Raw genomic sequence first — 26,887 nt, 5'->3', positions numbered from 1 at the left:
GTTACACTGACTGCCCAGAAACAATTTATGTTACATCCTCCAAGACCAAGAACCAGATCTCAGACTGTAACCCTCACTGTGCCAGCCTTACTCCACCTCCTTTTCTCTAATCTCTGCCTCAATTTTCACAACCTTCCTTTAGCTGTGCCTGCGTCACATGACCAGAAAACTTCCATTTATGTCCACTTAAGAGGTTTCAATTCTACCCTAACTGGCATCAGTAAAGTGGGAAATCATGTTTTCACCACTAATTTTAGCCCGAGTTCCAATAGAAGCCTTGAAGGATCTGGTGATCAATAGGCAAGTGAGCGGTGGTTTGAGCTCTGCTCCCTATGAGTGTCTGTCTGTAGGAGAATGAGACAAGATGGGTCAAATAGAACCTTAGCTTTGGAATGGAGAAACCAGGAAGTAACCTCCTCATCTTTTCAAGATAGTTTAAGCTTTACTGCTATCGGAATTAATGCGGTACTTTTTAAAACTAGAATTTGAAGCCACCTCCCAGGCTATATCCAAAAAAGTAGCTAGGAAATACATAACAGATGTGGAGTATGTGCAAAATGAGATTATACAGAAGGTTTTGTTGGCCTAGAATTATAAAAATAACTCTAAGATTTAAAACTGCTTTCAGGATCAAAATAATCTCATATTGTTTTTAGAACATACCTGTGCGGTGTTTTTATTCTTGTGATATAGGTAAGAAAATAGAGGCTCGTAGAGATTAAGTTACTGGCCCAAGGTCATGCAGTCAATAAATGGTAGGGTCAGTACTTGATTCAAAGTCCACTAGACTTTCACTGAAATTTCTTAGATAATTTAACTTTTTGCACTTTCCTTCATTTTATTCATAACTGCCAGGAATAGGCTTCACTCTGTTATTGATCAGTAATTGAGAAGATGTATCAATGAGGGGGTTTTGGTTTTGTTTTGCAAGCAAGAGTAGCATGCTCTAGATACCATAAGCAAATAGGATGATTTATTGGAAGCTTATGGGGTGGGAGGGTCATACAATCAAATGGGGAGGCTTGAAGAAGGGCTTGGAAAATGGACATGAACCAAGGAGGCTGCACAGACTACATCGTAGAAACGGGCTAGCCAAGACGTTGCCTTAGCCAGTGCCTGACGGACACTGCTGCCCCAAATGTGTCTTAACCATCCCTTCCTTTTACGACACACACTGTAGCTTCAAGCCTTGGTAGGAATGCCCAATGCGTCATGTGCAGCATCCTGGCTGCAGGTAGGGGGAGAGAGGCTCTCCGCATTTCACCTTCACAGCAGGACACTGTGACCCCTCAGTACCACTGATAATGGGGACAGTTCCAATAGGAAGAAGGGTTAAATGTTGGATGGTCAAAGAAATGACAAATGTGTCCTGCAGAACAACACTAGTTTTTTAAAAAATATATCTCTTTTTCTTGCAGTTTTAGAAAATCTCATAAGGAGGTTTCTAAGGAAAATTGCAAGCTACTATAAAAAGATCTTTTAACTTAAAAAAACACACCTGTGGTTCATCGCTCCAAATCATTGGAGACATCAAGTCAATTTGCACATTAAGCAAAAAACAACGTTCTGCACCTGGGGAGTTTTTTAGTGGGTCTTTAGGGTTATCTCTCTCATTAGCTTTCTAATCCAGCTCTGGACCCATGAGGAAGTTACCCCATGCAGTAGGGTCAGAGCTGCTCTAAGCCAGCATCTGAAAACACACTCCTTGTTTGTTTGTTCACTCAGCCTACATTTAATATGCACTTTCAAATGTGCTGAGCACTAAGATTTTCAGTACCTGGTTCTGGCAAAGATAAAAACTCATAATTCCTCAAAAAAAAAATATTGATTGTGCATGTGTATGGTGGACCTGTCCTTGCATGTGTCCTTTCGTGTGTGTGTGTGTGTGTGTGTGTGTGTGTGTGTGTGTGTGTACTGCAATGAAGGAATTAGAGATGATCTAATTTTTCAAACCGCATAGGGGATTTAGGTAATTTATAGAACCCCTTTATTAACACTGGAGTAGCAGAGAGACAAATATGCCAGATGTGTTAAAATTTTTCATCATCTTCAAAATTCACCTCCTGCTGTATTCTATATTCTATAGTTTCCTACCTGCTAGATCTTTTTTACTCTTTTTTGCTATACGCATACACACCCAACTGAAAAAGAAAAATTCCTTATCAGTAGGTACTGTTTTTAGAGAGAATCTCAGGTCTTGCAAGATTTTGTTGCATAAATCTTTTGGCATGCTTACTCTTTCAGAAAAATAGGAGGGAGCTCACCAAAGACACATTAATACTAAAATCAGTCTAATTTAGGTGATAAAAACTGAGCCGGAGCCATATATGAGAAGAGCTCAACAGTGACTTAATGTTATCATCGTTTAAATCTTTTTCTAGCCAGGGCAAGCACCACCACAATCTGTTGTAATATCCTCTTTTCCTGAAGCTGTACCTGAGTTGTAGCAGCTCAGTGTCTGTTTCCATAAACCAGCACAGAAAGAGCTCCCTAAAACACGGGGCTTAATTTGCAAAGTGTAGAGAAGCAGAATGGGCTTTATAAAGAGCACCTACTCTTAGGAGAAATTGTACAAATGCCTTTTCAAGTGTCAAAATAATAACCTTCTGTTTCTAGAGGTTAAATGTTGGAACGTGGATGTTTGCTTCTTTAGGTATCTAGAAGGCCAATTCACTTAAAAACAATGTCTAATGATGATCTAGTATCCCACTTCACAGAGAAAGTTAAAGCTGCTTTGAGCATGAGGTGTTCAAATACCTCTACGAATGAAAGTTTCTCTAAGTTCCTGAGTCTCTAGGGGACCACGCTTACCTTAGTTCCCATTCGATATTCTCTTTGGAGTCGAGCACTCCCCATGCCCTCACACTCGCTAGCCAGGCCATTCTGCTCTGGGATGTTTGGGTAGCAGGGGGCTACATTCACTGCCAAGTCAGCCCACGCTGCAACCTGATCACTGGTGTCTCCAGACTACCCCCTTCAGTACTGCTCTTGCCTCTTATATCTCTGGATCTTTCCTCACAGCTTCATCCCATACACACACTGAATGAAATCTAGGCTGCCACCCTTATGCCTTAATTTCCCAAAGCACTGCTAACTTAAAACTGCTGTAACCAGTCAATATCCCCTTCTGCCCAATCATCGCCTGGATGCCCTCCCTGAGAACTCTTCCATCTATCGCTGTGGTCCAGGTGACAAGTATACCAGGTTCTCCACCAAACCCACATGGAGCCCTGTTGTTTCTTTTCTCTTGAGTGGATCATCACCCCCCACCTCCATTCACTTATCTTCTCACTGCTTCTGAAATGTCCTCAGCCTTCTTGTTTTCTTCCCAGCTTTAGAGAGACCTTCCCCACTTTAGATGTGGTTGATGATACTGAAACTCGGCCAGGATGAAATAGGCCTTTCCATCCTGGTTGTATTAATGAGTAAGAAGCTGTGGAAACCTCTAATACTAGGTTCTAATGCAACGGCTCTATTTGCCAGATTTCATGGATGTTGCAAAGTATGTTTTATGAGGTCCAAAAATATCCCCTAGAACAGGGGTTCTCAACTGTGTTTGCATATTAGAATCACCTGGAAAGCGTTTACAGCTCTTGATGCTCAGGTCATAATCCACATTAATTACATCAGCACCCTTAGGGTGGGACCCAAGCTCCCCGGGTGATTCAAATGGCTAACCAAAGTGGAGAAACCACTCCCCTTGAAAGTGGCAGGATTAGGAATTAAACATCAAGATCATCACCTGATCTGTTTTCTTCCAGAAATAAATTTAAGTGCCTACAAGAGATCTGGACTTTGAGAACAATTTCACACACATTCAAAGCTCCGTTTTTTGTTTCGTTTTGTATTTAGACACATTGACATAAAACTGTGTTACAGGAAAAGGCGGAGGTGACTGTAATCTTTTTTTCCTCATGTCTACTTTTGAGCGACAGTTACTCTTTCGACAAAGATTTACTAAGCACCTACTGTGTACCAAGCAGCAGGGGGTGCCCCAGGAAATAAAGCACACATGATATGCCCTCAAGGAATTTAAATCTGCTAGAAAACATATGATAAATAAGAAAGCAAATAAACGAGATAATTGCAAAAATGGTATGTGTACAATGTAATATAAAAGGATAACGTGACAGCAAGTGTGTCACATCCAGGAGCAGGGAAAGGGCCGCTGGCCCGGAAAGTAAGTCTCCGAGGGGGTGATGTTTCACTGGAGACATGAATGGTAAAAGGAGCTGGCCATGTGGTGATCTGAGGCAGAACATTCCAAGCAGGAGAAGGAGCGAATGCCAAGACCCTGAGGTAGGGACAAACTTGGCAAGTTCCACAGCCTGACAGACTGGAGTGTGGTGACAGGGTGGGAGAGCAGGACAAGGCAAGGGCACCGAGCAACTTAGACGCTAGCCTGGCAGGGCCTTGTTAAGTCACAGGGAAAGGTCGATTTGATTCAACATGTAGTGAAAAGCCATTGGAGGGTGAGATTTATGATTTTAAAATGTGTGACAGCAAGAGAGAAGTCAGTTGCTCGGGTGATAGTCGCTTATTTTAAGAGGTATTGTTTTAGAGATAAGGCCAGAAGGACTTCCAGATGGATTGAGGGTTGGAGGGGGTGAGGTGGGGGGAATGAGGGAAAGGGAAGAATCAAAAATGAGTCCTTCATTTTTGGCCTGAGCAACTGACTGGATGGTAGTACCACATGATGAAACAGGGACGTCTGGCTGAGGCGCTCTTTGGGGGATGAGAAAGCAAAAATCAAAAGCTGTTTAGACATTATAACTTTGAGATTCCTTTAGGCATCCATTAATATCCATTAGAAGCTAACGTCCATTAGGACAAGTCTGGAGCTCAGAGGAAAGGTCAGGGCAGTAAATTTAAATTTGGAAGTCATTGGCATAGAGATGGTATTTAAAACTTTGGGACTGGATGAGTTCACTTAGGGAGATTATGTCGCTAGAAAACAGAAAACAGTGAAGGACTGAGCACTAAGGTACTCTTATAGTTTAGGAAGAAAAAAGAGATCTAGTAAAGGAGACTGAGAAGAGACCAAGGATTTAGGGTTGTGGGCCCTGGAAGTCAAGAGAAAAAAATGTTTCAAGAAGGAGGGTATGATAATTGTGCCAAGTGCTGCTGAATTGTCAAATAAGAGAACAGAGGGACCAGTGGATTTTGTGGGAGAGGGGTTTTCGGTGACTTTGACATGAGAAGTGGCGTCAGAAGTTCAGACTAGTAAGTTAAAGAGACAATGGGAGGTGAGGAAGTGGAGACGGTGGCTATTGACAAGCCTACCAAGAAGTTTTTGCTGTGCCTGGAGGCATGCACTTACTCCTTATCCTGATGTAGACCATCTGATAGGCAGACCCATTACAATGTGCACACTTCTCTTGTCAGGGCACAAGTGGCCACATTAGATGACTGATCCCAGTTTGAATGTCATATATTCAGTCCATCCCCTGATTGGAATAATGGCCTCAAGAAACTTGAAGGAATACTTGGGGTAGGGCCGGTTCTGTTCTCACCCCATGCAATAACTTCTGGAAAGACGCTTCCTACCAGCTTCACCTTTCCAGCTAATCATCATAACCAAAGAGCAAAATATATGGTGAGCTTCCAAAGCTATAAATAAAAGTTGATTACAAATGACAGGAAAGGCTACCTAACATAGAGAGCTTTAATCTTAAATAGCCTACAGTAAGACTTCCTCACATTCCTATTCACTTCCACTTAAAACTTGAACAAATTCATATGGCTTTTGGATGAACTAGATTTTCACCTTCCTTGCATAGCAGATAAGAATACACACATTCTCCTTCATGGAGATTAAAGGGTCCTGCCAGCACGTTTGATGTCGTGGCCTTAAGAAGCTACTGAAAGTGTTTGGCCAGTTACTATCAGTGCAACAGCTTAATATCAGTTTTTAAAAGGCCAAAATCTAGTCTTTGGGAGAGAATCTTGGGACTCAAAATGGATAACACAAAAAAGTTTCAGAGACTTAGCTCTCTGGGATATCCATCGAGACAGGCCCCGTGGGGTACAGTCACAGTTGAAACGAGTTACTAGAGAGGTGCCAACTTAAGTCTCTACTTTACAGAGGAGGATAATTTGTAACCCTCGAAGTCAAAATACCTAGCAGCTCTTGCCCTACCTAGCAACTCTTTCAGAACTGGAGTCCAGAAGTTTCTTCAGGTAGATAATATCCTCATTAAACATTAAGGAACAGCCAAAAAGTGGCTCATAATCTAGGAGCAAGGTCAAGTTTGAAGACAGAAGCCTGTGACCACAGCAGTAAAAGGAAGATCGTTCTGATTTCTGTGGACAAACCTCAGTTGGGAGCAAGAGATGGTGATCATGGTGAGAAAGTAAAGAAGTATAGGAAGTTCTGTTCAACTATTTGAGGAATCCAGTGGGCATCAGCTATCCCAGGTGGGGGGAGCCTGGGGAAAAAGAAATTGTGTTAATCAGGATGATTGTGTTCCTTCTGGTGTTTATTTTCATGTACATTCACAGCAAAAAAATCCAAATATGTTTAGTAGTAGCAGTGGTAGTAGTTGTTGTAGGATGAAAACCTTGATCCTGTTTATATTTATTCCTGCAACTCACCTTTGTGCAGAGAGGGGTTGATTTCTCATCAAGGTAAGGAATACATGTTACATGCTTTACTTTTCAAGACAAAATTTATATAAAGCAAACATGCAGTCTGTCAATCAACCTACATGTCAAGTACTATAAGTATTCATTACTGACATTCAGTTATTTGAGTCATTGGAGTAAGGGAAGGTCTCCATTCTCTCTGTAAAACTTACTAAAACCCACCTTGGACTGCTGCCCCAGTAGTTGGCTTGTACTCTTATGCTTATCAAGAGTCAGTTATATTGGTTTCCAAATCTGTTTGTGTTTATTCTGTAATTCTAATTAGGTAATCTGATGAGAGAGAAGAGACAGAAAGAAGCCTGTGAGTATTAAAAACTTAAGTAGTTGAATACTTTAGAAACTGATCATAAAAGTGAGCTGGTAAGAAAAAAAAACACTGCTATCAAATTAGGTGTGAACAAGATAACTGTAAAAGGCTATGAACAATGATCATGAAATTCTAGGAGGACTCTGCACTTGATGTGCATCACAAGTGTCTTTAAGTTCTTGCTGCACTTTAAAAAAATTAAAAATGGAAATTGGAGATGATACAGGATGGGTGTGGTTTTGCCAGATGGAGAACCCCAATCAATGGATCTATACTCAAAGAGAAGACTTTCACCAGAAAACTGGTGAATGAGTGTATATTTATCAGCTTAAAATAACAGTTTAAGATAGAGTTATAGCTGATTAATTAACTACCCAGTTAGTTGTCCATCACAGTGACACTGGGCAAGAGAGTTTCTCCTGTATCTGCTAGGGATGTTCATTTTGGGGACTCTGAGCTTTACTTCTCACTAGAAGCTTACCTAACATTATTTATATTTAAGAGAGATATCCTAGGAATGTGTTAGCCATGAGTTCAAGTTCTATCCCTGATCAGTCAGATCCTCAAAAAGCTACATCACACATCACTTTCCTCTGGATTATGATGGAAATTCCTTCACAGATATATGATTTTAGTCTTAGACTCCTGACTTTTATTGAGGATCCATAAAAGAGATGATTGTATGACGAATATTTCAGTCAAACTGCTATCTAAGCTTTCTGACATAGTATTCAAAGCCTGGTACACGAAGAACCACAAGATAAACTTCATTCAGTGTTATATGCCTGAAGGCAGCCGTGCATAGGAAGAGTGGGGAAGACAGGAAAGGAAGAGAGAAATTGTAGCCTTAGGCCTGTCTCAACCAATTAAATATAAAGCTCCTTTTCCCTCTGCTTTCACATGTTTTCTTGTGGATTTACGAATTTTAAAAGTTGATAAACTGAATAAATATGCACTATTTTGTCCACACAAACCATATATATATACATATATATATATATATATGTGTGTGTGTGTGTGTGTGTGTGTGTGTGTACATATACGTATATATAGCTAATTTTAATATATCAAAGTTTTGAATGCACTTATAAAACTTAATTTTTTTTCAGCCTCAGCAATCAACATTTCTTAAACTTTTCCCTTTGAGTCTCCCTGCTTTATTTTTATTTTTTAATCTTTTAAAAATGTATTTAACCTACATATAGTAAAATTCAACTTTTTTTGTGTATTTCTATGAGTTTTGACAAATGTATAGAGCTGTACAATCACCACCAACATCAAGATACAAAAGAATTCCTTCATCCCCAAAATATTCTCTCATGCTGTCCCTTTGTAGTCACACCCTCCTCCCATCCCCAGCTCCTGGCAAACGCAGATTTGTTCTTTATCCCTCTACTTTTGCTTTTGTCAAAATGCCATATAAATGGGATCATACAGCATGTAGCCTTTTAAATGTGGCTTCTTTCACATCTTTCACTCATCTGAGATTCTACTTGAGATTCATCCATGTTGTTGAATGTTCATTCCTTTTTATTATTCAGTAGCATCCATGGTACAGATACTCCATTGTGCAATTTGTTTATCCACCCTCCAAATGAAGGACATTTGTGTTGTTTCCAGTTTGGGTGATTATGAATAAAACTGCTTCAAGCATACACATATAGGTTTTTGTGTGAACATACATTTGTATTTATTTAGGGTAAATACCTAGGAGTGGAATTTCTTGGTCATATAGCCATCATGTATTTAACTTTATAAGAAACTGCCAAGCTGATGTACCATTCCAACCAGCAATGAATAGGAATTAAAATTTCTCTGCATCCTTGCCAGGACTTAGTATTGTGAGCTTGTGTTTGTTTGCTTTAACCATTCTAAAAATACATATGGGTATCTCATCATGGTTTTTATTTGAATTTCCTAATGACCAATGATGTTGAACACTTTTGAATGTTTATGTGTCATCTATGTATCTTCTTTGGTGAAGTCTGTATTTAATTATTTTGCTTATTTTGGGGGGGGGGGTTGTTTGTTTTCTTAGTGTTGAATTTTGAGAGTTCTTTATATATTCTGAATATGGGTCCTTTGTCAGATATATGATTTGCAAATACTCTTTTCAGTCTAAGACTGTATTTTCAATTTAACAGTGTCTTTCACAGATCAATTTAAAATTTTTTTCATGAACTCCAATTTATTAATTATCGTTTATAAATCATGCTTTTGGTATCTCATTTAAGACCTCTTTGTCTCACCCAAGACAAGGATTTTCTCCTGTTTTCTTTGTAAAGTTTTATACTTTTATGTTTTATATTTGGCTCTGTGATGCATTTTGAGCTAATTTTTATATAAAGTATGATGAATAGGCTGAGTTCATATTTTTTAATACAAATGTCTAGTTGTTCAAGCACCATCTTATATTGATTTGCATTGTTTCTAAAAATTAGTAAAATCTAATTTTAATGAAGATTACTTTTAAGTTTAGAAAATTTGAAACATTCAGGAGAGTAAAGAATATTATTCATAATATCATTACTCAAAGAATAACCACTAATTGTATTTTGATATTTTTCCCACTTGTTTTAAAAATGCGTATATAAGTGTAAGTTAAATAGCATGGATTTTTGCCATAAGATAATGTGTTTATTATAGAAAACTTAGAAATTACAGGAAAAAAAGCACAAAGAAAATTAAAATTATATCCTTGACTATATACTTTGTTCTTTTGTCTAAATGTATATTTTAACAAGATTGTGTATACCACTTGTAATCTTTTTTTCATTTAAAAGTATAATTAACTTCCCATGTATACTATTTTATTTCATAGGATATGATAATGTATCAAATCCATTACCATTAGTTTATTATCATTTTTTTATATTTGGATTTTTTAATATTTCAACATATTTTTATAGTTATTATAAATGTCAAAGAATCCTATATAAAATTTTATAAATATATCTCTTTATTTCCTTGGTATCAACTTCTAGAAGTGAAATATGGGTCAAAGCATATTATTATTATATGACTTTCAGAGAGATTATACTAATTGATTTTCTTCAGTTTGGGTACTCTAGGAAACAGACACTAAGATGATATTAGAAATGAAAGATATTTATTGGGAAAACATCTGTAAAGGAGTAAGGGAAGAGGGAGCAGGAATAACAAGGGAGCGCATTCAGCGGGACTGACACCTGTGAAAGAAGAGGGGAAAAAGAGGAATGGGTAAGCAGAGCTTCAAAGTGCCCGTCCAGCCAGGCCGTTGAGGAGTTCCCCCCTGCTCCCCCCACCCCGCCCAGCAAAGATGACCTGTTAGAGGAGTCCTGCATCGGGCAGAAATGGCCTGGTTCTAATGGCCCCACCATGCCTGCAAGCCTTGGAGAATGCAGCATTGGTACAAACACTTGGGTGGGTCCCAAAGGTGCTGCGGAGAGGCGTGAGGTAACTTTCTTGCTTCCATGACGACCGCATTTACTTCCCACAGGCAGTGTTCATAACAGCAAATGTGTTCCAGGGTCCTGGTCAGCATCACAGGGTAGTAACTTTATTCTTAAGAAGGGCCAATGTAGTATATAGAAAATAGTATCCTTTTTTTTCTTCATTTATTTTGAGTTTTCTCGATTAGTGATGTAGTTGTACTTACGTTCATTGACATAAATCAAAATTTCTGCTTTTGGCAATTACTTATTCGTCACCTTTGCCTTTTTCCTATAGTGGTATTAACTTTTTCAGTCATTTTTTAACTTCTATATATTAAATCCACCTTTGTCAAATGTAGTGCAAATATATGTCTTCAATTTGTTCTTTGTCTATCAATCCTTTCTCTACTAGTTCAATTTTTGTTTCTTGTTTTTTTTTTTGTTTTTGCTTAGAGAGAGCTTCCCTAAGTCAAAATCAGAAATATTTTCATATATTTTCTATTTTATTCTAGTTTTTTTATGATTTTCCCTCCTTTTTATTTATTTATTTTTATTGTTGTTATAGTATGTAACCTAAGGAAGGAATCCATTTATCCTAAATATTTACCAATTTTCACAACAGTATTTTTATAAATAATCCATCCTCTCTATTCTGAAATGCCACCTTTATCAGCTTATTTCTTATATATACGCGGTGTGTGAATCAAAGAGTTGAAAGGTCAAAGTAGACTCATGAGTATCATATCTTATCCAACACCAAGCTTTACTAACGATACAAGGATACTGGCATAGAACCCAACACAGACGAATCACTCCTTTCAGAGAAGCCTGAGGACATCACACACAGCTTCCCCAAAACTGTCCCTTTGCCCTGCATTAGGGTATGTTTTGATTTTATGTTAAAAGCCAAGTTCTGAACAATTTATGTGAACATGTTGTTCTCAAAAAAAAAAAAAAAAGTCATTTTGGTTTTGGGATTTCCAGTTTTATACTCCTTGAGTTAGATAAAAAATGTTTACATGAGCATTTTCCAATCTCTAGCAGGCCATACCCCAAAAACCCCATAAATAAAAGGTTATTTACGATACACAGTCTAGACAGACAAGGTCTATGCTGCCAAAAAGTGTTATTTTAGATAGGGACTCTCTGGTAACCTTTCCACCAATAAACACCATTAGCATGTTTATAAGGAGCTCTGGGTGAGGTCATTTTACCCTTCTAGGGAGGGAGGGAGTCTCAGGCCTGCTATTAACTCTTTAGTTCCTATGTGGGCATCACTCAATTTACCAATAAAGGAAACATACATTATTTCTTTTATATTCATTTTACATATTTCCTTCAGCACCATGAATTAAATAATCTGATCTCTATGTCTAAAATTCATCAGCATTTTATGGCACCACATTTTCACACAAGAATGAATAAATAAATGAAAAGTCACTAAGCACATGATGCTCGTCTCTTGTACATGCATCAGTCCATTTGGCCTCATACAACTCTGTGATGATGACGCTGGGGGAGAACTCCTGTACCTCATTCCAGGTGTTTTCTTCCATGTGGAAGTAGCCTCACTGATATCATATTTCCAGTCTTTTGATCCAAATCAGGAGGTATGTCCTCATTTTATAAATGATACGGCATTGATATTTCATAATAGTTAAATGGAAAATACTTAAAGTACACATGATATATGCAGGAAAATGTGTAATTCATTTGATAGTGTGTGTCTTAAATATAGAAAGTCTACTGCAGTGTGAATACTCAAAACACATTTAGATTTCTAAATTAAGCAAATGATTCTCCATGTCTTAACTCTGAATAAGGAAGCATTAGTATAAAAGCACTAGACTACTGAAGAGAGTCAATATACATCAGAAAAAACAAATGCATTGAAAAATCATCATCATTTTAGAGTCATAAATATGGTAATAACAACAAGTATTTTACAAACAATTTTCCTCTGAACAAGGAAACGGGTGGAGTCAATCTGTGGACATATACACGAGGTTTATGCTAAGAAAGACCTCTGCTGGTAGAACATAACCATATTATCTATAGTTTGTGTAGCGGTTATTAACCAGATTATCGGATTTTTCGTAGCCTTCTTAGGGTAATGTCAGCCAACACAGAAACAGAATTTGAGCATTTTATTCTAAATAAGATAAGAGTCTTTTGGTAGCAAGTGACAGAAACTAACATGGAACTAGCTTAGGCCTAAAAAGAGAACTAATTAGCACAAGAACTCCATGAAAGTTCTGAAACCAGATATGGGAAGGATAGGTCTTTGGGTGGCTTTCAGGAATAACTAAATCCAGAACTTAAACACTAGGAGGAGTCTCTGTCTGTCATTTCTGTGACAATTCATCCCCTCTCACTCGAGACCAGCAGCTTCCACCTAGAAAGAAAAGTAAAAAACAATAACAAAAACAAAAAATCCCAGAAAAGGAAGAGATTTGCTCCCATCTGTAGACTAATTAGTTGAGCACAAAGGGTGGGTACTATGATGATACAGTTTAGGTCTGGTGTCCTCTCTAACCAACCACCTGTGGCTAGGGAAGCAGGGTCATGAAATAAAATGACAGGTTTATAGAAGGTACATGAGTGGAGCAGGGAGAGGAGTTGTTCCCAGGGAGAATCTGTGCTCAGATAATCATGGAGGGTGTGTAGGGCAAATGCAAAGGATGTCTACTCCATCCTATCTGTAAAAGACAAAAAAAAGAAAAATAGAGGTGGGAGTGCAGAGGCCTTTAAGCCATCGTCTTCAATTACTAACTTTAAGTCCCGAGTTCTAGTTTCTGTGGCCCAAATGAAGTCCCGGTAGCTCTGTTCAACAGGTATACTGTGTGTATTTAAAAAGAGAGAAAAAAAAGAGGAAAAACTTTTGCATAGGGTTCCCTTTTCAGAAATGCTATTAAAAAAAATAGACAGCCCTGATTCAGTACTTCCTGTTAATAACACAATTATACATGTAAGTATACTAATGATATTTAATATATAGTACTTTAGAAATAGTTGGTTTATCTTCATTTAACATATTTCGAGCCAATATGTCAGACACTGTATTAGGCACCGGGACAAAAAAAAATGAATAAGACACAGTCCCTACATTTATCAAGCTCACACTACAGTGGGAAACAGAGAGAAGCAAACAGTCCATGATAATGTGGTATGAAACGTCATTCTAGGGTTAGGTATAGGGTATACTGGTACCTCACAGGGATAGTATTTAAAACTGATTAGGGATTTTAGGGAGAATTTCCCAAAGACAGTGATGTTGATATCTAAGATGAGACTTTCAGAATGTCTAGGAGTTGGAGAGGACAAAGGAGTTGAGAAATGTGTGACAACCAGAGGAAGAGCACGTGCCAAGGCTCTGGGATGCCCCAAATCATGGCATATGTATTTTAGAACTGAAAGTGGTTTTGATGTAAGGCCATAGTGTAGGACTCGATAAGCACAAGAGAGAGATTAGGTAGCAGGGGTAATCCAGAGCCACGTTGTAAGCCATATTCAGCTGTTGCCTTTTATCCCGAGGACAATGGGGAGCCACTGAAGAGTTTTAAACAAAGGAATAATATGACCCAATTCCCCTTTTAGAAAGTTTACTCTGGCTATACTGTGAAGAAGGAGTTGGAAGGGGTCAAGACTTAGGAGGATGTTGGTGTAATTTAGTGGGCAGTGATGTTAACCTGAACGTTGTTAGTGTAGTGAGAATGGAAAGCAGAAGGAATTGAGCCTAATTCAGAAACTAGAATCAAAGAGGTTAATTGCATCTGAGGAAAGAAAGAGGAGACTAAATTAAGGATAACCCAGAAAGTTCTGGCTTGGTCATCTGAGTGAATGGGGGTGCCATTCGTTCAGATAGGGAATACAAGAGGAAAAGATTTGGGGGAAGATAATAATATTGATTTGGGGTACCTGTGGGAAATCAAAATGGAAATGCACAATAGGCTGTTGTAGAAATGGATCTGGACTTCCAGTAAAGTGGTCTGGGCTGGAAGTCAATGTTACAAGTATTAATGGGAGTAACGGGAATAGATGTGATGGATGGGAGAGGTGTAATGTGAGATGAAGAGTGCCAAGCAGAGCCCCAAGGCACCCCAACATTTAGAACAGACAGAGATAAAGAGCCAGCACAGGAGACAAAGACGCAGCCCCCTAAGAGGTAAGAGTAAAACCGCAAAAGGCAGCATCACAGAAACAAGGAAGAGAGCCTTTCAAAGAGGAGGGAGAAGTCAATAGTGTGGAATGCTCCAGAGAGGTCATGAAATAATGGAAAATTGTCCATTAAGTTTGGTCGCGAGAATGTTAGAGACCTTGGAACGGACTATTCAGTTAGGAAAGAGGACAGTGTTTGGAGCAAGATTGGGACATTAGAAATATCGTGACTACAGAAATCTTTGAAAGAACTTTGTCTATAAAAGGAAGGACAGATATAGGCAAGTATGGGAGGGGACACAGGATCAGGTTCTTTTTTATGATGGGAGAAACTTGAATATATTTATTCTAGCCTTCATACAGTTACAACAATCAATAGCAGAATTTTCTTCCCATATGAGGTAGTAAATAGAGCACAGCGAGTTCATGTACTAATCTTAAGTGTACAGTTCCTTTAATCCCTACATGTGTGTACACCTGTGTAAACACCACCCAGATCAAGATGTAGAACACTTCCTGTATCCCAAAATGTCACCGCATGCCTCTTCCCACTAGACATCAACGCAGGACGTAAATAACCACTATTCTGATTTCTATTACCATAGATTAGTTTTGCCAGTTCTTAAACTTCATTGAAATGAATTCATAAAGTATATCTGTGAGTTTCATCCATGTGTTTGCATGGAGCAATCTTCTTAATGTACTACGATTTATCTATTTCCCTATGGAGTGACTTTGAGTTGTTTCCAATTTGGGGCTATTATAAATAAAGCTACTACGAATATTCTTGTTTATGATTTTTTTGGTGAACATAGGTTTTCAATTCTTTTGGGTTAATACCTAGGAGTAAAATTCTGGGTCATAAGATAGGTGTATATTTATCTTGAGTAAATAGAAAATATAGCCACAGGTTTTTTTTTAAAGGGGTAGTACCAATTACACTCCCAATATCAGTGTATGGAAATTCTTCTCACAAATGCTTAGTATTGTCTTCCTTTTTAATTTTAGCTTTCTGATGAGCAGACATTTTGAAAGTCATACTTTCTGAGATTATATAAGCCACAACTTCTCAGTTGGTACTGACAAAAATTTCAAAGCCTTCTACCTTAAGCATTTTCCATTATTGGCTACTGCCCTTCAGTAAACCAAATCTAACATTAAAAACATGTAAATGGAATTCAGATGTTTCATAAGAAATGGGTACTTTAATTTGCCTTTAAGGTTAGCTAAATTATGATATAATGATCAGGAAAATCCTGTCAGAAAGAATCTCACTCCTAATTATGAAGATTTAGGAAATATTACTATCAATGTCCTAATAAGAATCGGTGGCTTATATGATGATGAAAATTCTTCCTTGTTACAATTAGTCCAATGGACATTTTGTATAAGTGAGATAATGGCTGTTTCCTCTTCTCATTTTCATTTTAATGAACTATATTTAAAATCATCATTCCTGGTGATCAGAATTATAGACTCCCACTATTTTGAAGAATGCTAGTGAGTCTTTTGGGGGGAAATAATAAAATAGAGTCAGCTATTGGCATAAAATTGAATACTGATTATTTTGAAATTTGACTGACAATCTTTCCCTCTCTTTGATGCAGTTTCTGTTTGATGCAATATCTGAAACCTGATAATAAATACACGACATTCAAATAATGTTATCTGAATGATTTATTGTTACATTAAATAAATATTTATTCATGATAATATTACACACAAAGTTAGGTGGTGGCCAACATCACTAGCTGATAATTTACTTAATTCTCACAAGTGCCGTGGTATATCTACTTAGAAATCTGTTCACACATTTTACCATACACTTTACAGATTTAACTGTAAATCTGAAGTGATAAAAGAAAACAATAGTGATACATGTTTATATAATTGAGTTGGGAAAGGCCTTTCTGAAAATGACACCAAAGCCAGTAACCATAAATAAAATGCCTGACACATCTGACTATATAAAAATTAAAAATTTCTGTATGCAAATAAAATAACACCACAGAGAAACAAGTCAATTCAGAATGAGAAACGTATTTTATTGGACAACTGACATGGTCTCTTCAAAAAAGTCAATTTCATGGGAGGAAAAGGCAAGAGACTGTTCCAGATGAAAGAGAGATGAAAAAGACTTAAACTTGTATGAGCCTTAATTAATTCCTGGTTGTAAAAATTTTTTAAACATACTTAGGGACCATTGAGAAAATTTGAAAACAGATCATAGTAAGAATGTTTTATGCATTAATTATATAATTAATGTATTTATCACTTAATTTCTGTAGTTATTTATTTGCAATTGAAGGATAAGCATATTAAGAAAAACATTTTCAGTAAATGTTTCAGAAGTTGATAACTTTCCTTGAAAACTCTTACAAAGTAATAGAAAAGACAAATGCTTCATACATAAAATAAGCAAAGGAGATAAAATTCTAAATCACGAAAGAAGAAATAAAATAATCAAAAAACATATGGCAAATTTTCCTAGCTTGTGGTAATCAAAGAAATGCAAATTAGATTGCCAAAGATGGAAAAACGTTCTGAAATCTACATATTCTCAAAAAATGGCTGGTAGATGACATAGATTAGTTTAACCTTAATGGATAATTATTTAGCAACATTTATCAAAAGTCTTAGAAATATTTCCACCTTTCATATACCTATTGGCCATTTGTATGTATTCTATTGAGAAATGTCTCAACATCATTAGTCATCAGGGAAATGCAAATCAAAACCACTTGAGATATCATCACCTCACACCTGTTAGGACTGCTCTTATTAAAAAGACCAAAGATAATAAGTGTTGACAAGGATGTGAAAAGGGGAGGCCTTTATACACTATTGGTGGGAATGTTAACTGGTATAGCAATTATGGAACACAGTATGGAGGTTTCTCAAAAAATTGAAAATAGAACTACCATATGATTAAGCAATTCCACTTCTGGGTATATAACGAAAAGAAATGAAATCAGTATCTCGAAGAGATATCTAGACTCCCATTTCACTGTAGCATCATTCACAATAGCCAAGATATGGAAACAACCTAACTGTCCATGAATGGATGAAAAGATAAAGAAAATGTGATATATATACATATAATGGCATACTATTCAGCATCAAGAAAGAAAGAAATCTTGCCATTTGTGACAACATGGATGAACCCAAAGGACATTATGCTAAATAAAATAAGCCAGACACAGAAAAACAAATATTGCATGATCTCACTTATACGAGTATGTGAAATTTTAAAAAATTCAAATTCATAAAGGAGAGACCAGAATGGTAGTTATCAAGGGCTGAAGAGTAAGGGAAAAGGGAGATATTGGTCAAAAGTACAAGGTTTAAGTTACGTAGGATAAATAAATTCTGAAGATCTAATGAACAGCGTGATGACTATATTTAAGAATACTGTATTGTATACTTGAAATTTGCTGAGAGTAGGTCTTAAGTATTCCCACTACACACACAAAAGTGGTAACTATGTGAGGTGATAGATATGTTAATTAGCTTGATGTAGTAATCATTTCACAAATGTACATGTATATCAAAACATCACATTGTACACCTTAAATATGTATAATTTTATCAATTATACCTCAGTAAACCTGTAAAAAAATTTCCCACTTTTGATTCAGAAATTCCAATTATAATGATTTATCCTAAGGAAATAAACATGTATTTTAGAAGAATTTGTGGATAATTTTTCCTTAAAATTGAATTTTGTAGGTATACTAACATGGAAAAGTGTTGACAATGTAGCATTATTCTAAAAGCATGTTACAAATTACTTGACTTGGAGCTAATGGGTCCTGGCAAAACACACTTAAATAAATAAAAGTTAATAGAAATAAATAAATAAAAGCATGTTACAAAATACTATTTATATGATCCCATTCATTCTAAACCTGTGGGTTTTATATATTATATATTTACTAAGTAAAATATCTGAAAAATACAATAGATGTAAATTATTACTGTGGGGGATTCTGGGTGTTTTGTTTTGTTTTCCTTATTCTGTTTTCCAAAGATTCTATGATGAGCATTTATGAATTCCTTTTTATGGAGAAATGTTACCTTTAAAGAGAGTGATCTGTTAGGGATCTGTTAGGTAGTTTTTCTTTTGAGAAGAGTTTGCCACACAGAAAAGTGTTCAGAACCAACTCGAGTATAGCTCCTGCTACATTTCTCTCCATTTTAAATCTATATTGGGAAATATGAAATACTTTCCCACATATTATCTCCACAAAACCCTATGAAGGCATTCGAAATAAGTCTGATCTCTTATAGTTAAACAAGAGGAGGCCATCATGGTGAACTGGCTCCTGTCCTTCTGTCAGAGGGGAGTGGTGGTCAGTGGGGGAACCAGGGTCCTGGGCTTTTTCCATGGACCCTGAGGAGTTGCTTTTTAAACAGTTGTTAATATAGTTCATCATGCTAAGAAAACCAGTTGTGACTGAATTGTTATTTTTAGGGATTGACTCATTGAACCACCACAGTTATATTGTTTATTAAACCACCTTTAATAAAATGGTGAATATTGTTTTTTAAGTGAACTTCAAAACAAAATAATGTTTATAAATAATTTTAGACTTACAAAATGTTGCAGGAATAAAGTTAAAGAATACCTGCATATATATTGTAAATATTTTATTCACTTATTGTAAATATTTTATCCTATTTGCTTTATCATTTAATATATAAGTATCATTAAATATATGATTTTGTGTGTGTGTGAATCATTGAAGGGTAAGTGGCCCTTTACACCTAAGCATTTCAGTGTGTATTTCCTAAAAATAGAGGTATTGTCTTACATAAATATAGTACGGCCACTAAAATCATACATATATACCAAAACAATAATCATCTAATCTGTCCATATTCCATATTTGTCAGTTCACATAATACTGTCATTTACAGCATTTTTTTCCCCTTTCCAATATAGGCTCCCCTTTAGGTCAGGTTGCATTTAGTTGTCATGTCTCTTTAGCTTCCCTTAATCTGGGCTATTTCTACAGACTCTTCTTTATCTTTATTGACACCTTTGAAGAACATAGTCTTCCCGTTTTAATTATGCCCTGGCTGCCATAACAAAATACCATAGAAAGGGTGCTGAAACAGCAGAAATTATTCTTCTCAGTTCTGGAGGCTGGAAGTCCAGGATTACGGTGCCAGTATGGTTGGGTTCTGGTGAGGACCCTTTTCCTGGCTTGCATATGGCCCCCCTTCTCACTGTGTCATTACCTGGTGGGGTGGTGGAGGAGGGAGAGAGAGAGAGAGAGAGAGAGAGAGACCTCTCCAGTGACGCTTCTTATAAGGGCACTATCTCATCAGAGGGCCCTGTCCTCATGACCTCTCCTAACCCTAATTATCTCCCAAAGGACCCATCTTCAAGAACCATCACATTGGGGGTTAGGGCTTCAACATATGAATTTTGAGGGGACACAAACATTCAGCTCATAACACAGAACATTCCTCATTTTGTAAAACAAATGTACTTTTAAATATATTAAAAATGAAGTGGCCTACACCTATGAAATCGTTATTTTCTAAAGCCATTAACTCAGAATAAAATTACAGCAGCAATTTCCCAAATTGAATGCTCACTAAACTGGTATTTTATTTCATTGAAACCCCAGTCATTACCACCTCGTCTCTGTATTGGGTTTTCCATTTATGTGTCACCCTCGTTCAAGAATGTGCCCCCTCTGCCAACACAGTATTAAAATAGACAAAGATTACTCACTACAGAAACATACTGTGTCTCAAGGAGTTTTGTGAGAGTCAGCCTGTATCAGAACCATAGAGTGTGCTTCTATTCTTTTTAGATATCAAGTGTTCAGAAAAAGTATATCAGATCAGCACTTGGCTAATAAGACCAAAAGGGATTTTTCCGTGCAGCTTCTGATCTTTTTTAAGTCAGCACAACATCATATATTTCTGCTGTACTTTGTTGCAACGCTGCATCTTTCTTTCTTTTCATTATGTGTTAAGCAGTTATTAACAGTGAATCAATTAGTCCATTACATATTAGTCTACTATCCTTTATCGTTAATCTAAAATCTTTTACTTTTTAAATTTTAAGACAATTTTCCCATTGTTCTAATTAGGTATCATCTGGTTCACATATCTTTTCTTTTAAAAATATATTTGTTAAACCAATACCCTCACAATGAGTTTACCTGTGTACACAAAACAGTGCCAGCTTAGCTTACCAACTCCGTATTTGATACTGTGCAAACTTGATCTTTCCTCATTAATTGGAATTAGAATATGCACCTTTGTTAAATATTTTTGGAAAATTAAAGCATCTCTTCATCTCTTATGTACAGAATTCGTTTTCCTCATTTTCAAGATATATTCTAAAGTGAATTACCTCTAACACTCGATAAAATATGCCCTTTGGTGATCACTAAGTGTTGATAATGTGGTCTAAGCTGAAATAGTCTAGAGAAATTTACCCCCTAAATAACAGTTCCCAAAATGATATTTTAAAATGTACGCATTAGGAAAATTCTTGGTTTTCATTTATTACTCCTTTTTTTTCTACCAATTCTGATTATTTCTTCCAAAGTCAGTGATATTTTCTAAACAGCTTTCCAAAATTTATCCAGTTTTTAGACTATATTAGCTACTTCTGACATTTTCTTAATTATTTAGCCTTTCAAATACGACGTATGCTACTACGTTCTAGGGATTTCTTATTTCTTTGTTTTTGTTTTTGCACTGATTTCTCAACAAAGCAGAATTTTCCTTTGCTTTTGGAAAACGAAAGTTTTGGGAGATAAGTAACCTGATATACCTAACCCAGCTTCATTTTTAATTTTTTTCTCATGTGAAGCAGCTATATGACCTGATTCAACATTATCTGGAATCAGAATTTCTTCTCTGTGCTCTACATCAACTCCTAACACCTGGGTCTGAATTGAAATTGGGAGTTTTCTGGACTTTTAAGTGTTCCCTTTTGTCCTTCCATGATGTCTGTTGACAATTTATTCTATTTGGAGGCTTTTGATTCTGTTTTGAAGTCATATGGTCATGGCACAGTTGTAAATGCTCATATAATCTGAAATCAGGATATTTTATCTCATAATCTTATATTGTCCAAAGGAAAATAAATGATTAAGACTTACGTTTTTTCTTCCTTAATGATGGCTTCCAATGTCGTTGTCAATTCATACCTGCAACTTACAATACTTTAAGTTTAGTTCTTATATTAGTGATTCTCTGATATTCTTGTTTTTTTAGCCTATCTTTCCTTTTTTGAGCTTTACAGTTAATCTTATAGATTCACTCTCCTTCCTTCCTTCCTTCCTTTCTCCCTCCCTCCCTTCCTTCCTTGTAAAATGTCAGCCACCACAGCACACCCGCATCCAATGTTTAGTGCAATAGGAAGATCCTGGACTTTAGAGTCAGCATTCCAACCCCAGGCTTAATCACTCTGTGATCCCTGGGAAAGTAACCCAGCCTCAGTTTCTTCATCTTTAGAATGTTAATAATATCCACATCAGAGTCTTGTGTTTTCCATTTCTGGCAATGCACCGAGTTAGATAACTCTAAAAAACATACAAGACAGATAAGTTATATAAAATATGATAATCACTCTTCTAAATGTATAACTGATGTAGAAATAAATACTCATATAAAGTCATGTCTGCTCGTTGTCCATCCAGATCCACTCTGGCCTTCTCCACCCTATCACCAGGCTCCCTTGTCCTCTAGCTTCCAGGTGGGCTTAGTCAATGGGAACCCCTGGCCAAAGTTTGGAGGGATGGGGAAGAGTGAGGTCAAGGTATTTATTCTTCTGTTTCCTTCCATATGAGGTCCCTTTGAACTGGCTGTGTCTGATAACTGCCAGTCACTGTTCTACCCAAGGAGACCTGCACTACAACAGTACAACTCTTTCTCCTGTAAGGTCCCAACAACTTCTCTCTCTCTCCTCCCATCACTTAGTGCCTAGGAGTGGTGAAAGTGTCACATGGTCAGCCTCAAATTCCTGTTGGTTCCCATTTGCTATCCCTACCATTGTAATCAGTCCCTATGTAAATAAATGCTCTTTGATTCATCCCTTTCTTTCCTGTTGGGATTGATACTAACCGAGACACTCAAAGGGCTACATATTTAGGGAAGAGGTAGACCAGGGAAAATGTGCCACCAGCACAAGGAGATAACTAGGACGTTTGCTTGACTCTAAGAAATTATAACCATGCTTTACATGGACATTGTAGATCAAAAGCAATGCTTCTCAGGAATCTACAGATAAAGTCCTCTGAATAGGAGATCTCAAGCTTAAGTAGTAAAATATATAAGGAAAGAGCCTAGCAACAGTAAGCAAGCATGTGCATGCAAAATAAACAGTAGGATTTAAGTCTCCAAGAGCTCTAGTTAATAGCATTAACTAATCACAAGTTAGAGTGTGTCTTAAATTATTAAAGATGCAAAAGAAGAACTTAAAACACAAGACAAAAGAGAATATGTAAAAAGACCAAACATACTTGGAGAAGAACTCCAGCAATGAGGAAACATAATCATTCAAACTTAATGGATAGATTACACACAGCCAGAAAGGAAAAAAAAAAAAGTAAACTGAACGATAACTCTGAGGAAAATGCTAAGAATTCAAAAGAGAAAAGTATAGAAAATTTGAAAGAGGTGTTAAGAAGATGCGAAGATTAGAATGAGAAGGTCCAACATATTTCTAATAAGTGTTTCAGACCGGGAAAATAGAGAGAATGGATGGAATGATACCACAGGGTATCATGGAAAAAGGACGATCTTAAAAGCATCCAGATAGAAAAGACATTACCTACAGAGGAACTACAATTAAATTTCTCCACAACAAAAATTGAGGGCAGGTGACAATGGAATAAAATATGTAGCAGGTAACAGGCACTCAGTAAATGAGTAATAAACCTAATTCACTTTAGTTGGTGGTTCTCTTATAAACCAAATGAGTTCTTCACACTTTGTACAAACATATTTGTCTGTTTTACTCAATGCAATTCAGTGTTTGCATCTTTCTTTTGTTTTAATAGTTTAGTTTTTACTTACTTGTACCTGTTAATCTGAACTAAAGTTGTTTTAACCTTCAAAAGAGAAACTATCAGTGAAAATACAGAAATATTTTAATGCTAATTGAAAAATACAATGGGAAAAATTGTACTGAAGTTCTAAGAGATACAAATTAGAAAGAAATTGAGGAATATATAAAATTGGTAGTAACTATTGCTAGAAAAAGAAAAAAGAAAAATACTGCCTGGAATTTATAGCAAAGACATTAGCTAAAAATGGACAAAGGGGATAGGCACACAACTGGAAGAAGCAGACACAAGGGAAAATATTCAACTCTGTTAATAATTTGAAAACCACCTGGTAAGACAATTTTACACACTGCAAATTAACAAAATGTCAAAGAAATGATTACATCCAGTCCTGGCAATTCTGTGGTGATGTTGGTATACTTATATACTGCTAGAGGCATAGACATTTACATCGACATAATTAATATTAAAAATTCAGCTCCTAAGTCACATTAGCCTGTTTCAAGCTCTCAAAAGATACATGCAGCTAGTGGTTACCACACTGCTTAGCAGAGAAGACTGCTCCCCTCATTGTAGGAAGTTCTGTTGAGCAATGCTACTCTAGGACAAACACTGGAGTAGAACCGATGGGGGTGAACATACACACTTCACTGTACTTGATGCTTCACAGTGTTCTTCAACGGTTGTGTCGATTCACACTCCTGGTACATGGCTCCAGCTCCTCCGAAACACTTGGTATTTTCAGTCTTTTGCTTTTCTAATCTAATGAATATGAAAAAGCTATATCTCGCTGATTAAATTTGCATTTCCCTGATTACTAATGAGGTTGAGTATTTTTTCATGTATTTATTATACTTTCTTATTTTCTTTTCTGTGAGTTTCCTACTTGGTTTTTTTCCACATTACCATGCTGCAGTTATTTAAAATGGGGAAATGTTTATGATAGAGTGCTAAGTTTAAAAAGAAGAACACAAAATTGGCCTACAGTGATTTTAACTGAGTAAATGTAAATATCCAGATGATCAAAGTTTGGAAAATTCTGTCACAAAAGTTAACTTAGATACATTAAGATGTGGAATTTGGGGGTAATTTACTTTTCATCTAAAAATAATTTTAATATTGTCATAATACTATTTTGTCATTTTCAAAGAGCGAACAAATATAAAATTGCTTGATGTTTGGGAAAATTGCCTAAAACTTCTTACTCTTTGTTTTCTAAATCTTCTCTTGGCTCCATGTAGACTGAGTGATTATTTTTCTTTATCCTTGCTATTATTTTTATTTGGCATTATTCCTTTCTGGTAGAACACTGTGTGCTTGACCTAAAAAAAATAATCTGTGACGTGTATGCATATGCGTGTGTGTGTGTGTGTGTGTGTGTGTGTGTGTGTGTGTGTAAAAGCAAAGATAGAGTGGTGAGAAAAGAAAAACATTTCAAGATTTGTATCTTTAATTAGACGACATGTTTAAATTGCAGTGGAAACTGCGTTTCATAATTCACAGTAGATGGAAATGAGTTTGTGTGTATATCTCGTGGAGACATCACACATTCATGCTTGGAAATGCAACTTAAGCACACACTCATCTAAGCAGTCAACTTGGAAAATAAATGACATTGTCTAAAATGTGGAACCGCATGGTTTAAAACAATAACAAAAACAAGACAGACACAATAGTACAAAAATTAAATAGAAATTAATTCCTGTCCACCTAAATCCTTGGGAAAGAATGGACTGGATCGTCTATGTTTCACTGCAGCATTAGCAGCCAGCATGTGTAACCTTCCTCTCGTGAAATGTAGTTAAGTTCCCAACATCCCCAGGCAGATTTGTCCCCCATCAGTCCTTTCCCTTGCCAGGCTTCTTTCTATTATTTTTTCATTTCCTGCCTCGATCAACTTTTCCAATTTCCCTGTTACACTATGCTGAACAATGACTCCCACCCCTGGTTGCAAGCTGCTTTTGCAGCAGGTCAGAGAGCACAACCAGGACCTTTACCTTTAACAGACAGACAAGAGCTGTTTATAGTTTTTCCGCTGAGACTTGCAGGCCCCAGTGATGCTGCAGCCGCACGTCCTTCAAGCAGTTTTCGTCAGCTGTAGGAGCACTGGGTATCTGCCATGGATCTCTAGAAATGTAGTACTGTGAGCTGTAGTGTGTCTTGGTGCATTCTCTGCCTTTCCCACTTGCTTCCCAGTCAGCGCCCCTGTAGATAATTTGTTCAGAGCAGAAGGCAGAGAGCTTATGAATTTATCATTCTTGTCCTTACTCAGAACATTTCCACTTTCCAGTCTTCTCACCATTTGAGGCTATTTGTTAACATGTCCTAATTTGTAAAGTAAGTATTGTTGCACTTCCTTTGATTTGCAATAAGATGTCAGTTCACATTAAGAGTGTTGCAATTATAAGTTCAAGGACAGGAAATGAAAGAAGGCCAAAACGAAGCAAAACTTTTAAAACAAGATGTTTTTAAAATGAGGACGAAATCTTACTCAGTAAAACCTGGAGTGCAAACCAAATAGGATTTGCAACTTGAATGCACACCCTCCAGGAGGCTTCTCAGAAGACTGTGCCAAGCAACTGCTTGGCTTCTTGGGGGTGCCTGTCATGTGGGATGCCAGATCACTGTGGTCCTGGAGCCTCCCATGGTCTCTTCCATCTGCTTAAGTTTGAGCTAACATGTGGGTTTGGATCTACTTACTAAGGTTTCCCTAATGTGTATCCTGAATGTCATCTGACAACATTTTTCTCTCTATGTGACTGGAATGTACTTGGATATTTACTGAAGCTACTCTTTTCCTTAATGGAATTAGCTCTGTGGCCTTGTGTTATGATTGGGGATACTCCATAGGGTCGTCTGCTTTAAATATCAATCAGCCTTACCACTGGCGTGCCAACATTGTTGCTTCTTCTCTTTGGAGGCTAGATGCCTTCCCTAAGGGATATGGCTGTAAAAAGCTAACCCATTGCTTCTCAAAGTGATTCCTACATCAGTTGGCAACTTAAAAATCAAATGATCAGGCCCCAGCCTAGACCCACTGAACTGGAAACTAGAGACAGAGCCCAACGTTCTGTGGTTTAACGTGCCATTTAAGCGATCTGAATGCACCTTAAAATTTGAGAACCTCCAATCCAATCCTGTAGGCTTCAAAGTAATGTGCAAGATGATCCAAAAAAAAATAATAATAACTTTATATTTTATAGTCTCCTTTTCTAATTTCTACTTTTGTAAATTTTTAGTATATTCAGCATGTTAATATCATTGTATAAGAAAAATTTATCAACAAACACATGTTGTGTATTAGGAATGCATGTTTAATTTTT

General features: G+C 36.8%; 1 protein-coding gene and 1 long non-coding RNA gene across 5 annotated transcripts in view; one reads left to right on the top strand and one right to left on the bottom strand.

The window, feature by feature from the left end:
• The window catches only part of RGS7BP (regulator of G protein signaling 7 binding protein), a 92,965-nt gene that overhangs the window by 22,467 nt on the left and 43,611 nt on the right, over nucleotides 1-26,887 (top strand). The gene's annotated exons all lie outside the window — the stretch shown is intronic.
• Nucleotides 10,005-26,887, bottom strand: part of LOC141570702 (uncharacterized) — a 43,161-nt gene continuing 26,278 nt past the window's right edge. Inside the window, exons 2-4 of the long non-coding RNA XR_012495118.1 lie at nucleotides 21,657-21,704; nucleotides 10,256-10,464; nucleotides 10,005-10,140 (exon numbers count right to left, since the gene is read on the bottom strand). This is a non-coding gene — a long non-coding RNA (uncharacterized LOC141570702). The remainder of the gene's footprint in view (nucleotides 10,141-10,255; nucleotides 10,465-21,656; nucleotides 21,705-26,887) is intronic.

The sequence above is a fragment of the Rhinolophus sinicus genome, linkage group LG03 (genome assembly GCF_036562045.2).
Source record: "Rhinolophus sinicus isolate RSC01 linkage group LG03, ASM3656204v1, whole genome shotgun sequence".
NCBI classification, from domain to species: Eukaryota; Metazoa; Chordata; class Mammalia; order Chiroptera; family Rhinolophidae; genus Rhinolophus; species Rhinolophus sinicus.
The sequence above is the reverse complement of the archived record's forward strand: the minus strand, read 5'-3'. Positions and strand labels throughout refer to the sequence as shown.